Source organism: Canis aureus, chromosome 26, assembly GCF_053574225.1.
Source record: "Canis aureus isolate CA01 chromosome 26, VMU_Caureus_v.1.0, whole genome shotgun sequence".
NCBI classification, from domain to species: Eukaryota; Metazoa; Chordata; class Mammalia; order Carnivora; family Canidae; genus Canis; species Canis aureus.
Window position 1 is genome coordinate 15,717,488 of NC_135636.1, and position 27,700 is coordinate 15,745,187.

At 38.4% G+C, this 27,700-nt stretch overlaps 2 long non-coding RNA genes across 2 annotated transcripts in view; one reads left to right on the plus strand and one right to left on the minus strand.

Moving 5' to 3' along the window:
• LOC144298795 (uncharacterized) overlaps positions 1 to 18,407 on the plus strand; it is a 40,511-nt gene extending 22,104 nt beyond the window's left edge. The window contains exons 3-4 of the long non-coding RNA XR_013365679.1: positions 17,148 to 17,222; positions 18,125 to 18,407. This is a non-coding gene — a long non-coding RNA (uncharacterized LOC144298795). The remainder of the gene's footprint in view (positions 1 to 17,147; positions 17,223 to 18,124) is intronic.
• An 8,140-nt stretch (positions 18,408 to 26,547) lies between these two features.
• Positions 26,548 to 27,700, minus strand: part of LOC144298796 (uncharacterized) — an 80,676-nt gene continuing 79,523 nt past the window's right edge. The window contains exon 4 of the long non-coding RNA XR_013365680.1: positions 26,548 to 26,722. This is a non-coding gene — a long non-coding RNA (uncharacterized LOC144298796). The remainder of the gene's footprint in view (positions 26,723 to 27,700) is intronic.

Genomic DNA, 27,700 nt, shown 5'->3' on the forward strand with positions numbered 1-27,700 from the left:
TTCTGGGTAGGGAATGTAAAGAAGGGGAGTTCAGTTAAAAGTTCTTAAAATAAAAAAATCAATGATCAACTTTGAAAACTCCCCAAACAGATAAAATACATCCAGTCATACAAATGAAGCTCAATTCAGCTTATTTTATGAAACCAATCCAACCTGGATCGTTTCTGGCTCATGTCTTGAAACCATATGCGAAAATTTCCCCAGGCTGATATGAAGTAATGCCTAAACAACTGCCTATCACTTAAGAAAATTCTAACATTGGGGTGCCTGGATGGCCCAGTTGGTTAAGCATCTGCCTTTGGCTCAGGTCATGATCCCAGGTCCTGGCATCGAGACCTGCATCAGTCTCCTTGATCAGTGATGAGTCTGCTTCTCTCGCCCTCTCACTTGGCCCCTACCTGTGCTCTCTCTCAAACAAATAAAATCTTAAGAAAAAAGAGAAGAAAATTCCAACATTCTCAGTTTTCTGTAAATCAGACATTTATGAGAAATCAGTCCCTCAGTCCTGAAGCTTTGTTTTTCTGAAGACACATACATCAGATTTTCCATCTTACATTCTCTAGTTCCATTTCAGATTGAAATTCTTTCATGCGGCACAATGAGCTAAGGATCACATCAGTCCCATTCATAGAATGATACAGAAACATAAAGAGATGTGCCTGACTTAATCTATGTCTTCCTGGGGTTTGCTATACCCAAGCTGAATCTAAAGTCTGAGCAGGAGTCACTCAGAGAAAGAGGCCTGGTAGAAATGACAATATAAACAAAGGCAGGGAGGTAAGAATTAGTATTTTATACGTGATGATATTGTTAAGCCATATATGGTAAGCTAGGGAGTGGTGAGAGATAAGACAGTAAAAGCAATCCATGAGAGTTTTTTTTTTTTAAGGTCCTTGGAACTGGACATGTAATAAACTATAAACTCATTGAGGGTGGGGATTACCATGTGTTCTTCAGGGTCTATCTAACATATCTCTCCATCTGAATTGCCAGCTAGAAAATTGCATACATAGTGCCTAGAATGCAATAATCAGCCCATTCTATGAAGCCTTCCTTGCATTTCCAAATCATCTGGAAGAAGACAAATGTTGCATCTGCCAAAAGACCTTGTATCAAGTGAAAACTTATGTTTCTAGGGCAAAGACTCTCAATAGGTCAGAATGCACAAATTTTATTTCTCTGGGGCTTGTTTCCCTTTCCTCTGGTCACTTACATCGAACTTCACTGATGCATTTTGCTAGATACAAAGCAGATATAACCAGAGGGAGAACGTGTTTGAACTCAAAGTTTAATTCAATTTCAAACCAGAGCTCCACTGTGTGCATTATTTATCAATAGCATTTAAGTGCCCATGGTGAGCCAGCCCTGACTTGGCTCCATAAATAAACGATGTCACACTTCATTTTTGTCCTTCAAGTTCTCAGACTCAAAAGAGGAAAATAGGGAGCATCTATACCGCTTTCATTAAGCTAATTATGACTAAGTAAAGCCTAGCTAATTGGCCAACCACAGCAAAGAAGTCATTGAAACCTGGGAGGTAGGCAGTACTGTGAGGAACTCTAAGTCTCCTCACACGGGTTTGTTTTGTTTTGTTTTTTTACTTTCTCCTTTTCTTCTCTTTCTTTTTTAAACCTTTTGCCTTCTCACAGTATAGAGATTCTTTTACTCAGGTTTGTTTCAACTCAGCTGTGAAAGGGAAGATCTCAGAGTCAGGAAGTCTTTGATGAGTGACAAAAAGGCCTCTTGCTGTGCTAACATCTGATGGAGAATCATAGAATCTCAAGAATTAAAAGAAATTTAGTGGGAAGTATGCCGACTTCCATTTCTATCCCTGATGAGACACTTTTATTTTTGGTGGTAAGAGAGGACCAGGAAAGGAAACGTATGGGCCCTGTGAGTTACTCATGATCCGGAGATTCCCAGTCACATCTGCCAAGATGGAAACAAGAGATGGAATCAAATGATTGCATTATAGGAGAGACTAAATTCAATAGTATGGAAAAGACCCAAAGCCGGGTGCAGTCCCAACAAAGAAAGAAAGTAAAGCAGTTCTGTGTACAGTATGGATGTAAGAATTTGGCAAGAGAGGGTGGTATAAAATGGAAAAGCAAAACAAGAGGGTAGATGTCGAAAAGAAACCCCTAGATTTGTGATCAGGAAGGACTGGGAATATACAGTCTGGGGATAGGCTGGTGCCTGGATACACTCCCCACTCAGAACAATGCGAGGATCCTGGCAGAAAGTGTGAATATGGGGTGGTCGCTGGAACCCAAACTAGATAGCCATTTGAGATAAACAGTCTAATATTGAGATGAGACTATAGAGACAGTAGAGGTCTTTCTGGAAAAGAAAGGGAGGGGAGCCTGAGTGGCTCAGTTGGTTGAGCATCTGACTCTTGGTTTTGGCTCAAGTCCTGTCCTCAGTGTCGTGAGATCAAGCACTGTGTCAGGCTCCGCACTCAGTGCAGAGTGTGCTTGATATTCTCTCTCCCCCTCTCTCCTTAACCCTCCTCCTGCTCACTCTAAATAAATAAATAAATACATAAATAAATAAATAAAATCTTTTTAAAAATAAAGAAAAGAGAGGGAAAGAAGGAAGGTGTGAAAATGAGTAAGAAAATGAATGCTAGATGCAAAACCAAGGCCACAGAAGATGCTGGGAAAGACCCCAAAGTAAAAAATATACATTGCTTCTGAGAGATGGAATATACAAAGGGACAATGACTAGACCCTACATAAAAATAGAACTCTGACCCGTAACCCAGAGCAACCAGCTCCAAACCACAACCTCTGTTGCAATCAGCCCTAAACAGCCAGGACACGATCAATAACTGACAGCTTTTCTAATTTTTTTAATGATTTTATTTATCTATTCATGAGGGATGCACAGAGAGAGGCAGAGACACAGGCAGAGGGAGAAGCAGGCTCCTTGCAGGGAGCCCGATGTGGGACTTGTGATCCCAGGACCCAGGGATCACTCTCTGAGCTAAAAGCAGATAGATGGTCAACCATTGAGCAACCCAGGTACCACCAACTTTTCTAAGTTTTGCCCCTACTTCCAACTTAGGACCAAGTAGAGAAAGCCAAATATGGCCAGCTAACCAATCCAAGCAGGATGCCCTGATTCTCAATAGCCCACCTCCAGCTACCCATGCCAACGAGGGCATTCCTGAAGCTTTCCTTTTCTTTTCCATTATAAAGCTTTTCCACTCTTCTGCTTGGCTTTGAGTATCTGCCAAATACAAATGATGGAGACTGACTCCCTCGCTATAACAAATTCTGAATAAATAGTCTTTCCTTATCTTTATTTGGAAGAGAAGAAATGTCTTTTCCCCCCCATACTTCTATGTACCCAACACTGGTTAGGGTGCTGGAAATAATAGTGAGGAAATCAGGAAGAGATCTCTGTCCTTACGGGACTAACATTCCTTTGGAAGAGACAAACAATAAGCAAGGAGAGAAATTAAGCAAGCATTGTGATGATAAACTGTTACAGAGGAAATAAGACAGGATGACGTTGTGGGGGGCTTGGCTAATGTTATACTGAATAGTGAAGAACAACCTTCCTGAGGAGGCCACATTTCAGCTGAAGGCCAAGAGATAAAGAGAAGCCAGACTTGTGAATTGCTGGGTAAGAGATGCCAGGTTAAAGGAACAGCACGTATAGAATGCGCTAGGGCACAGCTCCCTTGTTTTTTGTGTTCTTTTTTAGAAGAAAAAAAAAAAGAAAGAAACAACCAGGGAAGCGGGGATGTGGTGAATGAGGGGCAAGTGAAGGTGAGATGGGGGAGGTAGGTAAAGCTGGATCACACAGCACTGAGGAAGTGAGTTATTTTAAGTGTGGAGGGAGAGCCTCAGAAAGTTTTAGGCAGGAACTCTTGAGGTCCTAAGACAAATACAAATGTACAAGCAGAGCCAGTTTTAAATATTCCTTTTCACTCAATTACCATTATCAAGTCAGAGCAGTTCATCCTAAAGATTTCAAGTGTTTATGGTGATAGCAGAAGTGCTGCCGGGATAATAGTGCTTTGGTGTAATTAAGCACCTCTGCTCTTCCATCATGAAGATGCAACAAGCATCCAGCTCTTTTTCAAGATCCTACGCATAGTTGATAATGGACAATCCGTCAATATCCTCTTCCTGCCATACAAAGACTATTTTATGAGGGTCTTGAAAGCTTTAATAAACCCTCAGATAATTTCTTTATGAGGTAGAGAATTAGTAGAGCTGAGCATGAAATAGGTTAGGGTCTGTAAACAAAGAGGGCACCATTTTTTTTATGACTTCTACCAGTGGTCCCTGGGTGGAAAACTCTAATTAGCTGGAATATTGATAACATACATGGTTGCAGCAAGCTGCTGTCTAAATAGCAGCTATCTCTTTGCTCAGACAAGGACTTGCTCAGTTCTGACATCATCAAGCCTGCTCCATCACTGGAAGTAGGTTCTTTTGAAGGCTAAGCTTACTCATTTCCCTTTGTTGTTAGGGTTATAGGCTAATGCACTAAATCCTGAGTCCCTAAAGAAAAGAAGTGTCATAGAGGGGTGATGCTCATAATTTCTGCCACAGTCTATTTTATAATACAGAGCAGTTCAGATATCAGTGCACTCTTGCTCCTCAATTTTAGCTGCCAATTCCAGATACAGATAAGGGCTGTGCATAATGATGCAGCAAAAAAGTATTGTCTGGTCAGCATTGTCATGATCATGGACGGTAGTATTAGGAAGGACTCCCTGTTTCAAATCAGTCAGTCACTGGAGATAGCATTCTAGAGCCTGCCCTGTATGTCTCTCTATATCAGCTGCAAACCTCAAATGGGAAAATGAAAAGAGATGAGAAGGGAAGCATGGCTGGCTGATGTGGTTGAACTCAGCAAGCATTTCATCAAACCTGCCTCCTCTTTGTCCTGGCACACAGCTAGACTGCTTTTCCAAACTTCTTGCCTTTAGGCATGGCTGTATGATGGTCATAGCCATTGGAAAGTGAGTGAAAGTAAAGCTTATCCCATCCAGGTCTAGCCTATAAGCCCCACCACCACCACCACCACCACCACCACCACCACCACCACTCCCACTACCACCACTGCATGTGTTCCTCCAAGCCCTCTTTATCTTCTCTTAGCTTGATGCCAATGAACAGCACCATCTTAGAATCTACATTGGAAATAGAAAAAACACAAGATGGGAAGGATGGGGACCCAAAAAACATCTGAAGGAGAGCTGAATGCCAATTGGGAACGTCCTTTATGGACTTAGAGCAACAAGAAATAAGTTTCTTTTTTCAACTTGCTGAGATGTTGGAATTTATTTGTTAATAAATAAATATACTCACCTAATATAGTGAGTCTCCAACTAATAAAACCAGACTTTCAAAGAATTTGTATACAAAAGTGTGTTGGGAAGTATTTATCACCTTATGGTTAACTGCCATGGCCCATCAAATGAGAAAGTAGCAATGTTTCAAACAGTTTTATTGAGATTTAACTCACAAATCAGATAGTTCATTCATTTTTAAGTGTATAGTTCTATGGGTTTTAGTAAAAATACAGTTATGTAGAATACTTCTATCAATCCCCAAATTCTCTCATTCCTATATGTCGTCAATCCATGGTCCCAGCCTAAGCACCAGGCAAGTGTAAATCTGCTCTTAGTATTTCTGGCATTTATCACTTAGTAAAATGTTTTTGAAGTTCAACCATTGACATTATCAGTAGTTCCTTTCTTTTTGATTGCTACATAATATTCCACTATATGTATATATTAAATTGTGTGTGTCTATTCACCAGTGGATGGACTTTGAATTATTTTCAGTTTAGTATTATTATTTTTGGTGCTTGTATATATAAGGTTTTGTACATGTTTTAATTTCTCTCTAATAGGAGCTGAATTACAGGGTTGTATTAACTACTATTTCATACCCAAGAAAAGCTTTCTTTGATTCCCTTAGAAAGAATCTCTTCCTTGGTATTTTAAAATAACTTTGTTCATATCTGAATACTGCATTTATCACATTGAATTCAATGAATTTTTATTTTCATTCACATCTCTCTCTGTTAACTAGAATATAAGCTCCCTTAAAGGTTAGAAAAGGAGCCATTTTTCTGTGGTATGTTAATGTTTAGAATAGTAATGAGTGCTCAGCAAGTGTTTATTGAAATAAAAAAAAAAATGCCAGATAGCTTGAGGAAAAGGATCTATTGTATAGTCAGAGTGCTGGACTACATTTGTCAATTTGGCTAACTCCGGGAACTATGTGTCCAAGAATCCCTCCTCAGTTTGATCCCAGTTAGAAATGACCAAAGGAAGAACTTGCATGGGACATGGAAGAAGGAAGTGAAACAGAAGTCATTACTCTCCAAAGATCACGTGACAAGGTGTGGCAGTGGGTGAAGCAGATACATCTGGCAGGCTCACTTTTTTTTCATCTCCTCAGCTCCTTGTCCTACTCCTCTTCCTCACAGCCCAGCCCTTTCAACAGGTGCTTGGCTGTAGACCCATGTTGGTAAGTAAGCCCTACACAGAAGCAAGAGCTTCCGGTAGACCCCCTTTTTGGCTTCCCTCTTGGTTACAGAATATTCCTGCAAGTTCTGACATCACCTACACCAGAGTTCCAGTCAAACTAGTTAGCGGCTGATTCTCAGATTCTTCTTCTGGATCTGCACTTCCCCAGTTCTTAACACAGTTGTGTATGGTCTAATTCCCATAATAAAGCCCTCATTTCATATTACTCACACTAGATCTGTTTTCCTGGCCGAACTCTGACTGATACAGTTCTCCAGGTGTGGACTGTATGCAAATCTTCACCCTCTGGGAGACCATACTGTGGCCCAGAACCTCTGAAAAGCTGCCTGGCCTACTCGAAACAGGTGGGCCTTCCCTGTCCTCTGTGACATTTATTTTAAAGGTCTCTCTATGCACAAAGCACTACCCGTGAGATCTGGGAAGAGTTTTGTTTCCAGCATTAAAATGTCACTGAAGATTTTTAATGATATTGTTTTTCTTTTTCTTCAGCTAGTATTTAAATTTTTCCTGATAACATTTTAATTGCTATTAGAATTCCTAGGTAACTGACATCCTTTAAATTTTTGTTATAGGTGTTAATTGCTATCTTGAATCCTAAGGAAGATAAAGACCATTTAAAGAGGCAGATCTAGAGTGGTTTGAGAGAGAGAGAGAAAGAGAGAATCTGGGAAACAATAATTAGGGGCACTGCCATCTTATTTTCTTCTTTTTTATTTTCTTCTCACACTTGTACTTCAATTGTTTAAAGTAAAAAAAACATCTTATTGGGAAAAATTAACATTTCCTGTCCTCCACCCTTGTCAAACAGCAGAGCTGGAGCACTCAATATTCCTCCCTGTAGTAGATTATCTTCTGATATCTTGTCAATGGTAATTGGAGCATATTACAGATCAGAGGCAGAAGGAGTGACACCACTAATGGTCTTTATGGCCAGTTATTACAGAGGGCTGTCCCCCTGCCAAGGAGGCCATTGTCTGGTCATGATCTGTGACAAAAGCAAGGCTCTGAGAGTCATGAGATAATTGGTGGTGGTGTCAGTACTTAGGGGCTCTAATGAATCCAATTTCCGTGAGTGTAACTATGAAGTAGGTACAGCTTTTTGTTGAATTTTATTTTAACTGATAGAGACGGACTTACTTCATCTTGCAGAGAGTCACTTGGCTCTTCCCTGCATTATACATTTCTAAGACCAGTACAATACCCATTTTCCTGGAAGCAGGATGAAAGGGAATTTACTAGTATTTAGAAGCATGGCAAAAGATGCAATGCTTTGTTGCCAATATGGTAACTGCAGAGGGAAAAGTTTGACTTAAATAAGAGAAAAGGCCAAGACCCAATCTGTTCTTTGAGGTACAAGTAGAAGAAACAGTTCTGCATAGATAAATTAGTTGGAAGATGAAGACAGGAAGTCTCCACCAATGAATTTTTTTTTTTAGAAAAGGGAATTCATTCATGTTTGAGAGCTAAGCACAAAAAAATAGGCCATGATGTTACATGATGGAGAGGGGAAGAGGGGCTGACTAGAGCACAAAGCTGCTAATAATGCATCCTCCTAATTCTGCCACTCCTGAGTTCATCCTGATTATGACTATATGGGACATTGATGCCATCCCAAGTAGGGATTCAGAACAGCAAAGCTCAGGTGATGTGGTGGCTAAGCCTGAAGTCCCGTTGCCTGGATTTGAATCCTAGTTACTGGACTTAGAAGTTGAGTGACTGTGGGAAAGTTATCTAAGTGTTTCTTCTTTTTCCATAAAATGGTTATAATAATAGCATCTATATCACAGAGCCAAAAAATAAAGTGAGTTAATACATGTAAAGTACTTTAATAGGTGGTTGGACCAAGAGCTGTGATGCCATCTCCAGAACCCCAAACATGCATGGATGTCATCACAGAGCTTATGTCACAGCTTAGTCCACCTTCCATAGTCACAATTTCACCAACACGTGCTCACACTCACACACACACACACTCTTTGTTCCAGTTGTGGCCACTTAATATATAAAAGTATTTTCCTTGTCTACAAACTACCTAGCTGCTGGTCACCAGTCATTATCCTCTGTCCTATTTCCTATCTCTAAGGAACACTCTCCAAAAATCCTTTGGATCCCTTTATGGATTCACCATTTTCCACCAGTAGACTAACAGGCAAGTAGAACACCAGCCCTAGGAGCTTAACTCCGCTGCTATAGTTGCTGCGGATAACAGCCTGTTTTCCTGCCTCACCTCAGTTTACATGAGATGAGCCACAGACTCCACTACCCAAAAGACAACCTCTGTCTTCTGTTCCAATGAATTCTCTAACAAGCTAGTAATGCTACACCAGGCCCCCACCTGTTAGGGGTCAACCGAGACACGCAAGGAGTTCATTAATATTGATAACTACTCTCCATTTCTCCTAACAGTGAAGTATTGGCTTCCATCTTCAATGGTGATCCTCAAGAAAATTTCCCACTTATATCCCAACCTGGTTTTCTTTTCTAAATCACTTGTCCTCTTCTTTTCTTTCTAGGGCTTGACTGTACCTCCTTGAGAAACTAATGTATTTCTGGCTCAGAACAGCCCAGAGATTGACCACCAGTTAGTCAATCTAATTAGATTGTATTTCAACAACCTCCCAGATAGCTCTAGGTTTATGTATCTGTATAGGTTTATGTATAATCTGGCTTATGAAATCTTTGGGCTTCTGGTAAGTCTTTGTCTCATCACTGTAACTATAAATATTGGTAGTTAGCCATAATAATGTCAATGAATTAATGCATTCATTCATTCCCTGCGTGGTTCCATAAGAAGCCTTAAAACAATTAGCAAAAGACAGTATATGAGGTTAAATAAAGCAAAGCAAAGGCTGAGCAGTACTCCAAAATGTTTTCTATTCTGCAACAATGTTTAAACCGTCACAGATTTAATTTTGAGCTTCCAGCAAAGAAGTCAAGAGGGAAACACATTTTTTTTTTTTAGATTTTTTTTTTTTTTTTTTACTTATTTACTTGAGAGAGAGAGCACACGCTCGTATGAAGGCGGGAGGGGCTGAGGGAGAGAGACAAGCAGACTCTCAACCTAGCAGGGAGCCTGGTGTAGGGCTCCAACCCAGGACCCCAGGATCATGACCTGAGCCAAAGGCAGATGCTTAACCCACTGAGCCACCCAGGCACCCTAAGAAGGAAACATATATAATGACAAAACAAGTGAGACCATTTGTGAATACTGGCCACAAGACTTTTTGGAGATATTCAAAGGTTTTCCTGTCACTAACGTGTGACAAACATCATGAGACCCTGACAAATACTGATACGACAGGTTCCCTTCCCTTTTGTTAATTCTACAGCCTCAAAACTCTATCATAAATGCGTCCATCTCACTCAGCCAACAGGGGCTGCAGAAACAGCAACTGTATCCCAGAGCAGAACTACTGAAGTTGGGTTTTAGAACAAAATTCTGGACCCTGCTAAGTACCTGATTCACCCCAAGAGACTCCATTTCCTCTGTCTGTTTTAATTTGCATCAAGTAATATGCCATTAATCTTCATTGATCCTCACATTCTGCTTGTCCCTGCTATTTTCTAGGGAGCAGAATTCAATTTTCTATGCAGGTAAGCTAGTAGGCCTTCAGCTGGTTTAGAGTTCTGTGTGTAGACACATCACAGTCACATTATTGAAAGTTCCAGATGAATGGCTACCTATGGAATTCATTCAAACACTAAATGGATTCATCACTAAAATGAGAAAAATTATGGCCATCGTATCAGGGATGAGGATTCTCTTATTTTTCTTCTTTTATCTTTAAAAAAAATCTAATTAGTGGCCAATGTGATTGTATAGCCAACTAATAAGAGTGAGCACATAGAAATAAGGTTTAGATTTGAAATTAAGCCAAACTTCAATTAAGTCAATCTTCCAAATTTAATAATTTTTATAGTCATTCTTTTACAGAGTGGTAATAAGATGTACATGGTAGGCAATACACACGTGATTATAACTTGTATTATAACATAACCACAGTGAGCATGTTTTTTGATAAAGGAAAGTGAAAATTGGAGAGAAGTTGTATTGAGGCCCCTTTAAATGCTCTTAAACCTGAAGTAGAGGGGGCCCATTGATTGATATTTTCCAGAAGAGCCCTGATAACTAAGTATTCCAGAAGATAGAGACCATAATCTTTCTTCTTTCCAAAGGAATACACCATACAAGTTAAAAAAAAAAAAAAGTTGTATGGATCCCAAAGAAAATTCTACCTAGAGAGATTTGATTAAATATCTTTTTTAAGCCTAGAACTAAGATGTCAGTTGTTTTACAAATCATTTTCCACACCGAGGATACAGATTTACATATAAGAATGTAAAATTTAAAATTGGCAATATTATAAGTAACATATATGGCAGATGATGTATATATGGAGAGAATATGGAAGATTTGTGAGATAGAAGATTATTGTCTTTCACTAATATATTATAGTACTCACTGTTCTCTAAAGTAGAGGTAGGATTGCCATTCCCTGTGCTGTTGCAGTTAGCTGAGGCCCTCAAGATATGAGAAAAAGGTCTGTGCATTATTTTCAGGCAGAAGCTTGATGAGTCAACAGCACATGGTTTGTCATGCCCTCTTTCCCCTCTGCCATGAAACCAAGAGGTTTGCAGATGGCAGCTACTCTGTCAGCCTGGGTCCCTGAATAAGGGTGACATAGAGAATAGCGTGCAATCAACCCATGATGTTCATATGCAGCATAAGCTACATAATGTCTTTATGAGGCTGGGTGTTACTGCAGCATGACTTAACCAGTCCTGACTGACCAAGTTAAGTGCTGCTAGATCAGGATAGGCTAGATAATGCTGTAAAAACAAATATTTAAAAATCTCATGTGCTTAACCCAATTAAGATTTACTTGTCACTCAAGTTGTATGCCCATCATGGTTTATTTGAGGAGGCTGCTTAGGGACTCAGGTGACTGCCCTTCATTGTGATTGCCAATGCAAGGAACAGGGGACATAATAACTTAAACACCTTACCCAAAGTTATACTATTCACTTCCACTCACAATTCACTGGTGAAATGATGTCACGTGGCCAACTACCTTCAGAAGGGGTGGGAAAGTGCAATCCCATTGTATGCCCAAAAGGAAAGACTTTTTAAAGAATATCTGTGATATTCCCTGATGATCAAAATACAAGTGTAATACCCATTTTCTAGATAGTATGATCAGTTGAGAAAGCTTTAGTAACTGCCTTAAGCTTACAGGATATGGTAGAAAAAAATATCTGAACCCTGGCAGCCTGAATTCCAGGTCCTAGACCCTTAAAAACTGTGCAATTCTACTAAGACTCCATATTAATGATAATAGTGAGCATTTTGAGATGGTATGCCAATCAGCATGAACTCATGATAATGGCTGACAAAGAGGCAGAAAAGCCTAGTAGCTAGTGATAGGTTTCTGGCTAGTAGTTACGTGACCTTGGGCAAGTAACTTACCCTTTCCATTCTCAGTTGCCTCATCTATAATATGATGATAATAGTAGCACCTCTCTTAGGGAGTTGCTCTGAAAAGCAAATGACTTGCATAAAAAGCCTGCTCCTTAGGTCCCTTAATAAATGTTTCCTAAGTGCTTGCTGTGCATTGGGCATTGTCCTAAGGGCTTTGCATGGATTACATCCTGCAATGTCCCAAATACTGCCATGACAGTGAGGGTGCCTCACCTCACCTAGAACTTGTGTATAATATTTGTCATCCTTTCTGTGGCTCCTTCTTGTTTCCCCCGTATTTTCTCACATACTAATCTTTACCCTAGCCCTAAGTGTCTGCTTCTGTTGTGACCAGCATCTAAAATACCCTCAGTCATACACCTGCCAAGATTTTGTACCAATCATCTGAGTTCTGAAATATCCTTACCACCTTCCTCTAAGGCACATATATCAGAAGCCCAGGCCTCTAACTGCAAACATACCAATTTTATCCTTTAATATTCTTATGAAAAATTTTTGTATGCCCCTGATACAGATAAGCATATGTGCTCCTAATATAAATTTGGGGCCAGAATGTAGAATAAAATATAGCCAAGCCCTCAACAGGTATAAAATCCAATTTAGAAATAAGAACCTTATAAAAAATTAAGAACTATAAAATGTTTTTATTCTGGCCTTCCTGAAAAAAAAAGCCTTACCTGTACTCATTCTTGGAGGTACACAAGGTCAGAGTAAGAGCCTGAAGAATGGACACATTGTTATCTAGAAAAATCTTGGCTATGTATCCAGAAAACACAGTTATGTCAAGTGAGTTTAAAATAGGTTCCGGGGGCACCTGGGTGGCTTAGTTGGTTAAGTGCCTGCCTTCAGCTCTGGTCATGATCCTGGGGCCCTGGGATCAAGTCCTACATTGGGCTCCCTGCTCAGCAGGGAGTCTGCTTCTCTGTCTCCCTCTGCCCCTCCTCCCCACTTGTGTGCTCGTTCACTCTCTCTCACTTGCTCTCTCTCAAGTAAATAAATAAAATCTTTTTTTTTTAAGTAAATAGGTTCTAGTGTTGACCCTTCATTAATTTTTCTTTACAATTTTGTGGGAAGCTAGGGAAGCCCCCTGACTCCTCTCTGCTCTAGTCCCTGACACTAAAAAAGGAAACCAAGACCTGCTACACATGGGGACACTCACAGAGCAAAGCCTTCATGAATTAGGACAGCACTGAGTTCTGAAATATGTGGAGGTCCTTAATGAAGGCTCTTCTGCATCTGTACAGAACATCATTGTTTTATATTGATTTCTTTTAAATAGCCCTTTGACTAAGAATATCAAAGTAGATTGACACTCCAGATGTCCACTACCCTCTGGAAGAAAATCAAGAGGATGGACTTCATTACTTTTTGTCCTGTTTAGCCTCAGAAAATTTCAGCACTTTCCCACTGCATTGGTCCCTCTTTACCAGATGCTGTTTCTTCAGAAATAAATTCTAATAAGAATCATGCCTGCCAAATTAATTTGACCCTCAACTCCTAGAGAATCCTTAATACAAAAAGGATTTGCTCAGGAAAGGTCATTTGCAAACAAAGAAGCAACACATTGCTGTAAAACATGGGGAGCAAGGAGGATTCCCAGATGGAGAAAACCAACCATGTGAGGGTGAGTCTGCCATGTTTAACTCAGCAAATGCCTCATCCTTTGTCAAAGGCAAGGGGTTGATGCAGAAACAAATTATGAATGAGGTAAGTAGTGCAGAGTCGGGGGCAACACCCACAGCCTTGAAGCAACACATCTATGAGGCAGGATTTTCATTAGTTATCTTTGCTATCCCATTATGGAGCCATTATTTATCCTCAGATATTTATGCTAAACAACATTAAGTAAAATACAAGTTAAGTTACTATGATTCAAAGATATGTATGTACATATATATTTCATTTAAAGTCTTTAATGATTATATACCAATATATAGTTATATTTTAAGCATCCTCATTTAGCAAGAGACATGCTGATTTAATTATCGATATGTCAAAAATAAAAATAAAACAAAAACAGTAGCATATTATGTCATGATTAGTTTTTTTCGTAATGAATATGTATAAAACTATAGTTTGAAACAGAATTTCATATCACAGCATTCAATGTAAATACCACCACAAAATACTAATTTTTACAAATAGCTACTGGAGATGCTTGCATTTTTCATAAAAAATAGAATAGTTTATTTTTATAACTTTCCTGTTGTGTTTCAAAGTAAATAAATGTGGGAGAAGGCTTCTGATTCATATTTAGAAGTAATTCTTTGCAAATCACTGTGTAAGTAAGGTTAATTCTTATTTCAATAAATAATATGCCAACTTAGAAATAATAATCATTGCTATATTTTCCCTTTTTATCATTGGCTTCTTAAGTGCCATGGAAAGCTTCCAAGCTATTTGAGAAATAGATAATATGATTGCAGCCTGCAGATCTGGTGAAGACAATCTTAATGGGATTTTTATGCGACTCTTAATTTGTTTTCCACATCAGCATGTCTTCATCCTCCCACCTAACCATCAGTCCTACCTGGACAGATACTAAACAATATACGACTCAGAATGAAAACACCTAAACCTGATGAAGGCCCAAACCACCATAAGGTCCGGAGGTATTCACCTGAGTAAGAAACTAAGGGAGCCATGCAGCCCACACATGCTCATCTGCTGTCCACTAATCTTTGTACTTGCTCACTTGATATGCATCCCAAATCTCTCAGCCTTATTTTAAAATAGTAGTTAAATAAGCATCTTATTTATTGAATTTTTTCATATGCACTGCTGAAGCAAGAACATCTTTATTGAATTTTTGGAAAAAATAAGAGACATCAGTTTCTTTAAGCCCCCAGAATACCATAGAGTTGGGAAATACTGGAACGCCCTATGACAAATGTAACTAGCTGCCTAATTATCAGCCTTTTTTACCTTCTCTCTTACCAAGAAAGCCCTAATTTTACTTAGGGCAACTGTATCAGTTAGCTTTTGATGCATTATAATCCATCTCAAAACTTAGTGGCTAGAAACAACCACCATTTATGGTTTGATGAGTCAACAATATGGGCTTGGTTCAGCTGCAGGTTTTTTTGTTTGTTTGTTTGTTTGTTTGTTTTTAGTCTCAGTGAGTTTCATTCATATGTCTGAGATCTAAGGATAGGCTAGCTATTGGCTTTGGTAACAGAGGTGATTGAGCTATATGAATCTCACCATCCAGCAGGATAGCCAGGATTTGTTCACCTAGTGGATCCACACAGTTCTGAGAGAGCAAGACAAAGAGTAAACATCCCTGTGACACCTGGATTAGGAGCTAGCACAATACCATTTACCCTTTGTTCTATTGGCCAAAACAATTTCTAAGGCAAGCCCAGACCAAAAAAATGGCCAAAGAGACTCCACCTCTTTGTGAGAGGCAGTTCAACTTCACGTTGAACGAGTGGAAAAAAGGAGAGACCTAATCACCATCATTTTTGCAAACAATTTGCTGGAGCAGCAATGTGTCCAGATTAAAAACAAACAGCAACAACTGGAGAAAAGTTTTCCGGCTTTCCTTACATTGAGGGGTGATCATATCTGAGCATATCAGAACATAGTTCTGGTCAAGACAGATAAGTGAGCTTCTGATAAAAGCTCCTTAATGGTAAAGAGACTTAGCTGCCTTACAAATGCTGCCTTGAATCTTCCTCCTTCTTCCTGCAGGAATGCAGAAGCAATGCCACAGGTGGAGCAGCCATTATGAAACCTTGAGGCAATAACGATCAACTTGGAAATTGCTTTTTTTTTAAAGATTTTATTTATTTATTCATGAGAGGCACACACAGAGAGAGGCAGAGACATAGACAGGGAGAAGCAGGCTCCATGCAGGGAGCCCGATGTGGGACTTGATCCCGGGACTCCAGGATCACACCCTGGGCCAAAGGCGGATGCTCAAATGCTGAGCCACCCACCCAGGTGTCCCTGGAAATTGCATCTTAAAGTGGCTGAATAGAAAGGAAAAAGAAGACAAAGAAAGCCTATTCCCTGAATACTTTTTACATGAAAAAAAAAAAAACTAAAAACAAAAAACGAAACATCCTGGGGCACTGGGGTGGCTCTCTCAGTTAAGCAACTGCCTTCAACTCAGGTCATGATCTCAAGGTCTTGGGATCAAGCCCCACAACAGGCTTTCTGCAAGGAGCCTACTTCTCCCTCTGCCCCTCCCCTGCCTATGTTCTCTCTCACACATAAATAAATAAATAAAATCTTTTTTTAAAAAGAAAAAAGATGGGACACCTGGGTGGCTCAGTGGTTGAGCCTTTGGCTCATGTCATGATCCTGGGGTCCTGGGATCAAGTCCCACATCAGGCTTTTTACAGGGAGCTTGCTTCTTCCTCTACCTGTGTCTCTGCCTCTCTCTCTCTCTCTCTCTCTCTCTGTGTCTCTCATGAATAAATAAATAAAATCTTAAAAAAGAAAATTCCTTACTTGTTTAACCCACTGTAGTTCCTTGCTGTCACTTTGGGCTGAATGCACATTCTCACACACACATACAACATATGTGTGTGTGTGCATGTGTGTGTATACATGAGAGACAGGAGAGGATTCAATAGAGCAATTACCCAAGGCTAGGAAAGATAAGTCCACCTGGATCCACCTTAGAACAGGAGTGATGGTTGCCTACTCTAGAGCACAGCCTGAAGTTGGATGGACACATTTTCAAAATTATATATCTAAAGCAGTATTTGGGGCTATGGAGTCAAAAAAATTGTACACAAAATAGAAATAAAAACAAGAAAGCCCACAGATGAGATTTTTCCCTGGGAATATAAGAATTACTTTCACCTACTATCATTGTGGGAAACTCAATATATTGGAGAACTGACAACATTTATGTGTTAGGTCTTTGGAAAACAATTAATTCATTCAACAAATATTAATCAAGCTCCTTGAAAACTGGTTTATAATGTCTCTTTTTAAAATATAATTAATTATCTTAAACTTCACAGGATATTAAAGGGCTGTCAAATATGGTGACTTTGAAGGAAAAAACAGAACTACATTTTTCCTTTTCCCATTCCTTTTCCTCTTCTCTTACTATTTGCTTCCTTCCATTCCCTTCCCTTCCTTTCAGGAAAATAAGAAGAGTCTCATTAACACTTTCCTTTCTTTCTTTAGGTCTATGATTCTCAAAGCCTGGAATAATACTAGTTTTCTATAAAGAAGGCTTAAATGATAAATAACAAATACATGGTGAGAAGGTTTTTCTATTTTCCATTTTTCCTATTTCTATGTCTTTAATTTAAAAATGTTTTAAAAGGGGATCCTTGGGTGACTCAACGGTTTAGTGCCTGCCTTTGGTCCAGGGCGTGATCCTGGAGTCCCGGGATCGGATCCCACGTTGGGCTCCCTGCGTGGAGCTTGCTTCTCCCTCTGCCTGTGTCTCTGCCTCTCTCTCTCTCTCTCTCTCTCATGAATAAATAAATAAAATCTTTAAAATAAAAAATAAAAATATTTTAATAAAATAGTTATGAAAAGGCTGTAAGAACAATACAAAAAATAGTCTCTCACCTCCCTCCTCCTTCCTCCTCACTTCTCCTCCCCAAAGACAATCACTTTTGCCCCTTTTAGCTGTTTTTTAATAGTTTTTTTTTTTTTTTTCGAGAGAGCATGTTTGCATGAGCAGAGGGAGAGGGGGCAGAGGGAGAGAGAGAGAGAGAGAGAGAGAATCTTAAGCAGGCTCCACCCCCCAGCACAGAGCCCTACAGACGGCTCAATCTCACAACCCTGAGATCATGACCTGAGCCAAAATTACAAGTTGAACACTTAATCTACTGAGCCACCCAGGTGTCCCTTTACTTTGAAATTTTAAAATGAAATGCTTATACAACTCTTTTGATCAGTCAGATTTAATTTATCTTTTGACACTCTTTATAATTGATCAAAATTCTTAGGTAGATTTAAAAAAATATATGTCCATAGATTCCCTAATACTCTGCTTGGCTTAATCCTCCTCTTCTTGAGTGTGGGCTGAAATTTGTAACTTGGTTCTGACAAAAAGAACAAAACTGAAATGACACTGTTTGACTTGGAGATCAGGTCCAAAAAGGATTGTGGCTTCTGTCATGGTTTTCTCCTCTCTTTCTCTCTTTCAGGCCACTTGCAGGGGGAGAAGCTAGCTGCCATGTTGTGAGGAGCCGAGGCACCTGTCCAACATCCATTGAGGAACTTAGGCTTCCTTCCAGCTGCTGTGTGAGTGAGTCTGGAAGCATATCTTCCTGCCCTAGCCAAGTCTTCAGAAGACTGCAGACCTAGCCAACATCTGGACTATAACTTCATGAGAGACCCTGAGCCAGAGCCCTCCAGCTAAGCTGCTTCCAAGCTCTTGATCTACGAGAAGTGTGAGGTGGATCAATAAACAATAAAATGTTTGCTGTTTAAAGCCACAAAGTTTGGGAGTAATTTGTTATGTAGCAATAGATAACAAGAAAGTACTTTAAAATTGTTTTCTCCATAGTCCCAATAGAGTTACCTACATTTTCAATTAATCAATGACATCTGTCTATTTCATTATATGTAAGTGAATGTTATTCACTAAGCCAATTATTGCATTATAATTACATATCCTTTCTTTACATTTTGTTTTTACTAGAATTAATCATTGGCATTATTCTGCTAGTCATACATAGATACCTATATATCTGTCCTCATTACTTTTCCAAATATTTCATCAGATCTCTCATACACCTCTTACAAGTTCTCCTTACTTGAAATGGCATATTGTAAGAGGTCATTTTTAATAATGATCATAATAGACTTAGTAATGACTATAATAGATCATCTTTAATAATAATATTCAAAAATAATAAATAATTGTCATTTATTTTCCCCCCATGGAGACCTTTGTCTCAGAGCTATGGTCTTCTTGCTGTAACCCAGATAGCTTTTCTCTAGGTCTGTCATCCTAGGATTTACCTTTCTTTCACTCTGGGGTTTCCATTCACTACTCTTCTGTGTCATGACCCCTCCTTCTTAGATCTTACATCTTTCGTCCCTGTGTCACTTCCTCTTTATAGAAGAACATCCTATAAAGCATAACACTAAGCATAGTTGCACGGGTGAAAAAATTGAATTTAGATGTAGGAAAATGTCTGATTTCTCTAAGATTATGAATTAGTAGAGGATATTCAATGTGAAGATGGTTTTTATTTTTCATATTTGTTTCTTCCAGATTCTTCTCCTATTTTTCACACTGGTTTTTCTTAGAAGTCATTTCTACTGTACAAAGAAATGAATGAACCATATCCATTTAGCCCATTATAATAAACTTTTTAATTTCAGAAGAAATGTGATAGGAGGAGATTTTCTAGTCTTATTACTTTTGCTATTCTCACCTCTATATGCTCACAGTGCTCCTTCATATATTTATTTCAACATTTGGTTACCTGCCAGTCTTCATTAAAATGTGAACTCATTGTGAATCTTCAGTTAATGCTATTTCATCATGTCTAATTTACAAGTGAAAATTGATAGTTTAGCAATAGTTACCACTACCTTTCTATCCATTCAGGATTGTCTGGGCTCTGTGTTGGGGAAGATGAAACCAGATTCCATACACACAAAACTTAAAATAAGCCAAGCCAACCTTTTGTACCTCAGTATCTTTATCTTCTAAATGCCAGATTTTGTAGATGATCTGGAAAATGAGAGGCTTCTCAAATCTAATGTTCTAGATGGGAATGGTTTATACAATTTTAAGTTCCAAGCTACCTATCTCTGATCTTAAAAATCTAAATTATGCCTAAGTACATTAGTTTCCTCGGGCTGCTATAACAAAGTAAAGCAAATTTAGTGCCCTAAAACAAAAATTTATTATCTCATGCTTCCGGACTAGAAGTTCAAAATCAAGGGAATGACGATATTGATTCCTTTTTTTGGAGGCTCTGAGGAAGAGTACTTGTGGGTCAAACCTTGGTTCCGCACTCTGAGATCCAAACTGAAAGAGAGCTTCTGATCTGGAATGTCCAGCCCCATGACAGAGGCTCTTAGATATTCCACCTAACACTGGTGAGCATCACCTAGTTGGTATTACAACACTGTGGGATGGAACAACACTCTCTATAATCTCTGTAAAGAACACCAAATAATTGGTAACAATAATGTAATCTTCAATGAAGGGGAAGAGAGAATTCAGGGATACTTAAAACTCCAAAGAAAAAAAAAATCCTTACCTACCAATGTTTTTCTTCCCCATTAATGGGGTATACATAAATTCAAAAAGAAATCACAAATAAAATAATTATTTTTAAGGAAAAAATATGATGAAAACAATTGTAATAATACTTGTAAAGTTTAGATTGACCTCCAACATGCCTCAAATTTATTTAAAAATTAATAATATATAGCTTACAAGAGATATACTTAGATAAACTCAGAGCAAAAAGATAAAGTAATGCTAAAAATAAAAGCATAGGTTGGGGTGTCTGGGTGGCTCAGCTGGTTAAGCAGCCAACTCCTGATTTCAGCTCATGTCACAATGTTGGGGTCATGAGCCTCACATCAGGCTCCACAATGGGCATGGGGCCTGCTTAAGATTCTCTCTCTCCCTCTCCCTCTGCCCCTCTACCCCCATCTGCTTGCATGGGCATGTGCATTTACTCTCTCTCTCTCTAAAAAAAATAATAAAAAGACATAGGCAAATGTAAATCAATCCACTTCAAATACAAAGAAACAAAAAGAGATAATAGTAATACACCACAATTCAAAGAGAACACATTTGCTTACGAATGACCCAATTAAGACAACATTCAGATGAGATCACTTCTGTGCTCAAAATCCTGGACCTCAAAAATAAAAGCATGCTTATTTCCTATGACCAACAGGAGCCTAAATCTCCTGGCCCAACTTTACCTGACTTCATCTCCTAAAACTTACCCTTCTTTTCACTTTCAGCCAAATAGGAAACCTTTGCACTAGCTGTTCCATCTGCCTGGAAGGCTATTTCCCAAATTATCTCCTTCAAGTCTTTATGGAAAATTCACCATCACAGTGACACTGCGTTGGCCAAAATTTCAGTCCCCTGTTTTGAGGTTACATATCCCCCTTCTCTGCCTTCTTTTCCTTCTCAGCCCTCATATACGTGTATTGTCAGATTTCCTCACTAAAATATAAACCCCTGAAAGTGAGAATTTATCAATACTGCATACCCTAGAAGTGTTGGTGAATGTTTTCTGTAATAGATCAAACAGTAAATACTTTAGGCTTTGTGGGTCATGTGGTCTCTGTTACAATGATTCAGTTCTATCATTGGGATGCAAAAATAATCATAGATAATACATAAACAAAGAAATGAACATGGCTGCAGTCTTATAAATATTTATTCGCACAATTTTACATTTCATATAATTTTCAAGCACCCTGAGTATTATACTTCCTTTGTGTTTTTTCCATGCACTTAAACACGGAAAAAAAAAAACAAACAAACCTTTTTTTGGGTCACAAGCCATACAAAAGCTGGGAGCAAGCCAATTTTGGCCCAAGTCACAGTTCACGACCACTACTCCCCAAAAATGCTTGACATATGGTAGGTATTGAATGGATGAATGTGAAGATGTCAATATTTATACCTGAATATTTAATAGCAAAGATGAGTAAAAAATTACATTAAAAAAGAACTGACTAAAATGAAATAATCTATAAAATCATAACAATAATAATAGACCTATTTTATCATTATTAATCCTACAGATGAAAACATGGAGCATATCAGTGCAAGAAGTTGTACAACAGAGGTTGTAGGTAGATGCTGATTTTGCTTACTACAATTAGAAAGTACAACTAACTTGCAAGTACTAGAAGAACATCTATAAATGTTGCACCAGTTTTTAAAAATGGATAAACATTCATTCACACTCTTCACATTGAGGTAGAGTCTGTCCATTCAATTTGGATGGCCTTGGGACTGCTTTAAATAACAAAGTAAGCAGATGTGATGCTGTGTAATTGCTGATAGTAGGTCATTAAAGACCATGCAACTTCCACTTGTGTCACTGGGAATGCTCACTCTCTAAATGCTTCCACTTGGATACTACATCTCAGAGTCCAGCTGCCATGCTGTGAAGCAGCCCAAACCATTTGGAGAGGTTACGTGTAAGCACTCAAGCTAACAATCCAAGTTGAGCCCAGTCTTCAGATCACTCCACCCTAGCTTCAAGGCATTCCTAACTAAACTCCAGAAGTCTCCAGGTCATTCAAGTTGTCCCAGCCCTAGTCTTCCTAGCTGAGGCCCCAGACATCATGAAGCATAGACAAGCCATTCTTGCTATGCTCTGTCTGAATCCCTGACTGAGGAAATCCAGGAACAAAATAAAATGGTAGTTGGTGAATGACCCCTCATTTGGGACAGTATTTCATCTAACAATAGTTCCTAGAAAACAATTCGTCAGCATACCAGGCCAAAAGAAAATTACTGTATAATCCAATAAAAAAATTCAGATTACCTATAAATAGAACTAAAAACTAAAGTGCTGATACAATACAAAATCTAAACACACTTTAACAATAGTGCCCTGAAAAGTGATTCAGTGAAGAACATGAGACTAGACTCTGTAGGTTCCTTAAATATGAATAAGCTGAAGTTTTAGAGAGTATCAATGAGTGGAATAATGCAATACAAACAAAAGGAAATTTTGAAAAAGACTCTGGCTCAGAACTACACTTTTTATTTGATTATTCCCATGACTAACCAGTTGTGAAATTCTGCAACTTTTACCAGTATTTCCATTATTTCTTCCTTTAAAGTGTTACAGACCAAATTCATCTTTTCTCAGCTCCTCTGCTTCATTATCTGAGCAACTTCTCTCTTGACTTCAAGCTTGTTGTTCTTCAAAATAGCTCTCCCTTGGCCTCCAGAGACTTTGATTTAAGCAGAAGCTGTATCATGTCACTCCCTTTTCAAAAACTTTAATGGGATCCTTTGTGTATAAAAGAATGCCTATAATCTTTAGCATCTCAAGCAAGTTCTTCAAAGGCTACCTCCTCCAAAATACTTATATCCATTCTCATTCCTTTTAAAAATCCCTACCTTCTAATCACTTAATATTATTATCTAATAATGTAGATATTATTTTTTAAGATTTTCTTAAGATTTTATTCATTTGTTGGGGGGAGGGCACACACGTGGGGAGGGGCAGAGGGAGAGGGAGAAACAGGCTTCCCCCCCCCCCCCCCAGCAGGAAGCCAGCCCCACTTGAGCTTGATCCCAGGCCCTGGGATCATGACCTGAGCCTAAGGCAGATGCTTAACCAACTAAGCCACCTAGGCACCCCTAATAATGTGAGTATTAAATGGATGCCTTATGCATTCACATTGCCCTAGCCGAGGGTGTTAATAATAGGGACAAATATAGTTAAGAATTAACTAGAAAATTAGGGCTTTTGCAAAGGATCATTTTGAAGGCAGTTCACAGAATACAAATAAAATTATTTTACTCTAAGAAAAAGGATTTGGTTGGTTCATGTATATGAAAAGTGGAAGTATATCTGGCTTAGGTAGGTCTTGGTCTAGGGATTCATGTGATGTCCTGGGTCACTCTCTGCCTCTCCATCTCTCAGTATAGCTTTCCTCTGTGTGGGCTTTATTCTCAGGCACTCTCTCTGCAGGTACTAATTCCTAGCAGCTCTCAAATTATATCTCACCATCTTTGCTTGTCAATACCATTAGTAAGTAGGCTTCTTTTTTCCTAGAAGTTGCAATGTAAGTGTTGTGCCCAAGATCGCGAATCCGAGAAACCACCAAGGAGCCGACACCGATGCAAACACACGAGGGTTTATTTACAAGCTCGAGCTTGGGTCCAAGTGTACCCGACAGAGCAGAGCAGGGATTTGGACCCCGAGGTGGGTTTCAGCTTAGTTTTAAGGGCTGGCCTAGGGGACCTCCAGAAGGGGTGGAGGAATTTCTCAAGTTCTGTTTACATTCTGATATGGGGCTTTCAAGCGCATTGAGCTCTGTTCTCATTCTGGTATGGATGGGGCTTTCTGCCCCTGGCTTGGGCTCTGTTCTCATTCTAATATGGGGCTTTCTAGGACGTTAAGCTGTAAACGATTTTCTTCCTGTAACTGAAGTAAGGTAAATTTCAGCTCTTATTCACCGGGCTGGGATGGCTGTACTTGTGCTAACGCTGAACTTAAAGTGGAATGGCCTTAACTTTCTCCGCCTCCACAGTAAGTCCTAGGATTGATTTGTATTGGCCTGACTTCAGTTGCATGTCCACCCCTATGCCAGGGGAAAGGAATTCACTGCTTCAGCCAGGCTGAGAGTAGAGTCAATACAACTCAAATACTAGAATGAAAATCAAACAAGAATAGTTACCCCACTGTGGTCTCACATCAGGGGTGGTCTCACATATTCAGTTGCCCCATGAAACATACCTTTATCTGTTCATACACCAACTTCCAGGGTTTTGAGTGAGCTGGAAGCAGGTCTGTGGAAACATCAGTCAATCACTGTATATCTAGTATAGGCCTACTATACAATTGTCAAATAAGTGATTCAGCAAATGTCTTAGATTTGAGTCCTCACAACACATTTAATTTACATAAATAATTTATTGAATAATTTGATCTGTAGGAGGCTCCATTTCTTCATCTGTAATGAGAAATAATAATACTTCCCTATCTGGGACAATGCTTTGAAGACCAAATAAGAGTGCTTCATCTAATGCAGTATTTAAATGCCCTGAGGATGCTGATTAACCACTCTGTCTTTTGCTCATAATTGGGGTAAGAAACTAGATATTTTTTACTTGACTTTGAGAAGTTTACAAGGGAGGAGGTGAAGAGAATTAACAAACGTAAAATAGGAATTAACCTAAATACTTAATAGTCATTTCAGCCCAATCTGGTAACTATGTTTTACAATCAATCTTATTTTACTCCAAAAATAATGAGTAACTTGACTTCAATTCTCTCTTCTTACCACCCACTCCCTACCCCCTTTCCATAAACTATTTTTATTAAGTATTTATCAATTCATCTGATGAGTTTCTCATGCAAAACAAGATAAAAGTTTCTCATTTCTTCTCATAGCGTCTGCTTGAGAAATGACTCTGCGTGGAATTCAGAGCAAAAAAATATGTTGCTAGAATATTAAAGCAACACAGATGATTAAAATATCACACCTTGCCTGTTTCTTTGGCAAGCTGAATGAAGAAAACAAAGATGAAATATTAGCATGTGTTTTCACATGAATATGTTAGGGGGGGAAACTTCACAAAATTTTTTTAATTTTGTTTTCACTTATATCAGATATTTTTAAATCTCAAAATTTATCTTGATGCTTCTCCTAAATAATAGCCAGATACAAAATATTTCATAAGTCAGACTTAGAACAGCATAACAGTATTTTTGACCAAGGAAAGAATACCAAATACTTTCTTCTCTTAGTATTCTGGCAGTTTGTCCTGAGTTCACAAATCTGAGTTTCATATACCCAGCTTTTCTTAAAACAAGATTCAAAATTAAGACTCCCTTTAGGGTCCCTTAAAGAATAAAATCCCTCAAGGGGCACCTGGTTGGCTCAGTCCATAGAGCATGTGACTCTTGACCTCGGGATTGTAAATTCGAGTCCCATGTTGGGTGTGGAGATTACTTAGAAAAATAAAGTAAAATCTTTAAAAAACAAAATCAAAATCTCTTGAATCCAGCTTTATTTGGTAAAGGACCTTACAGTTTAGGTCATTTATCCTCATTAGGTCAAATGAGTTCTCCAACATAATTTTTTTAAAAATAATAATTTTGTTGAGATATAATTTACCTACCATGCAATTCATACATTTAAAGAGCAAATTCAGTGGGCATAAATATATTCACAGAGTCGTGCAACCATTGCCACAATCTGATGTTAGAACGTTTTCATCACCTCACGCCCATTAGCAGTCACTCCTCATTCCCTCCTTTGGCCCGGCCTGGCAATCTACAAACTCTTCTGTCACTATATATTTGCCTCTTCTGGACACTGCATATAAATGAGATCATGCAGGCCTTCTGTGACCAGCTTCTTTCACTTGGTATGTTTTCAAGTTTCAGTCAAATATGGTATACCAATACTCCATTCCTTTTTATGGCCAAATGATGTTACATTGTAGGAATATGCCACATTTTATTTATTCATTCATCTGTTGAACCCCATTTATCTGTTGAACCCCAACCTCTGGGATTGTTTCTACTTTCTGGCTACTATGAATAATGCTTTTTGAATATCTATATACACATCTTTGCATGGACATACATTTCCATTTCTTTTGAGTAGACAACTAGGAGTGGAATTGCTGGGTCATATAGTATTTGCTTAACCATTTGAAAACTGTCACTTTGTTTTCCAAAGCAGCTGTGCCATTTTACATTCCTTGCACCAATATATGAGGATTCCAATGTTTCCACATCCTTATCAACACTTGCCATTATCTTTTTGATAATTGTCATCCTAGTGAATGTGAAGTGTCATTTTGGTTTTGACTTGTATTTCCCTAATAGCTGATGATGTTGAGTATCTTTTCATGTGCTTATTGACCATTTGTATCTTAATTGAAGAAACATTTATTTACATCCTTGGCCCATTTTCTCAAGGGGTTGTCTTTTTGTTGTTGTGTTGTAAGAATTATTTATATATTCTGGATATTACAACCTTGCCAGACATATGATCTGCAAATATTTTCTTCCCTTCTGCAGGTTTTTTCACTTTCTTGATGGTATCCTCTGAAACAAACAAACAAAAAATTCAATTTTGATTAAGTCTAATTTCTCTCTTTTCTTTTGGTATCATATCTGAAAAAACTTTGCCTACTCTACAGTCACAAAGATTTTTTCCTATTTTTTCTTCTAAGTGTTTAGTAGTTTCAATCCTTACAATTAGATCTATAAACCATTTTGAGTTAACTTTTGTGTATAGTATAAAGAAGTTCAATCTTACCATTTTGCACATGAATATTCAGCTGTCTAAGTTCCATTGATCAGAAATACTATTCTTTTCCCCCATTGAGTAGTCTTGGAACCTTGATATAATTTTTGATCCTTGAACTAGTTGTAAAAACACTAAATGGCCTAAACTGGACATTTTGAACTATAGTGACTAGATTATTACATTTTTCCATTAGATTTTTCTTTAATTTGATTGTCCTTTAAACGACACAGAGAATATCTCAATCCTAAACTTTAAAGGGGCTTTTGGATTATTTCCAAAACTTAATTTTCACTGTCTCTGAAAAATGAGAAAATTCTTGAAATTTTTCATTGACTTTCTTAAATCTTTGTCTCTGTTAGCTAGATAAGTGAGTATCCTAACTAATGCTTCCTTGTGAATTTTACAATTGACAAAATTTAATCTTTAATCCCAGTTTTATCCTTAATCGCAGTTCGATTACCCAGTCCTTTTCTGTTCTAGTGTAATATAAGGCAGGTTTGATGTACAAAGCATTATAAAGCATCACCTAGGCAGATGTATGTGAATGTAAATGGGAGTATTTTTAGCAATAATATTTTTACCACTAGATACTGCGTAATGAAGAGAGAGAGACATAAATTTTGTGTACTAAAAAACTTGTCATCCATTTTAAAGATTTACTTATTAAATATACACAATCAAGAGATATACTAAATTTGCTTGCCTAGTCATATTCAAGGATCATATCCGTTATGATCTTGTTAGTATTCACAAACTTTCTATGAGATGGTAGT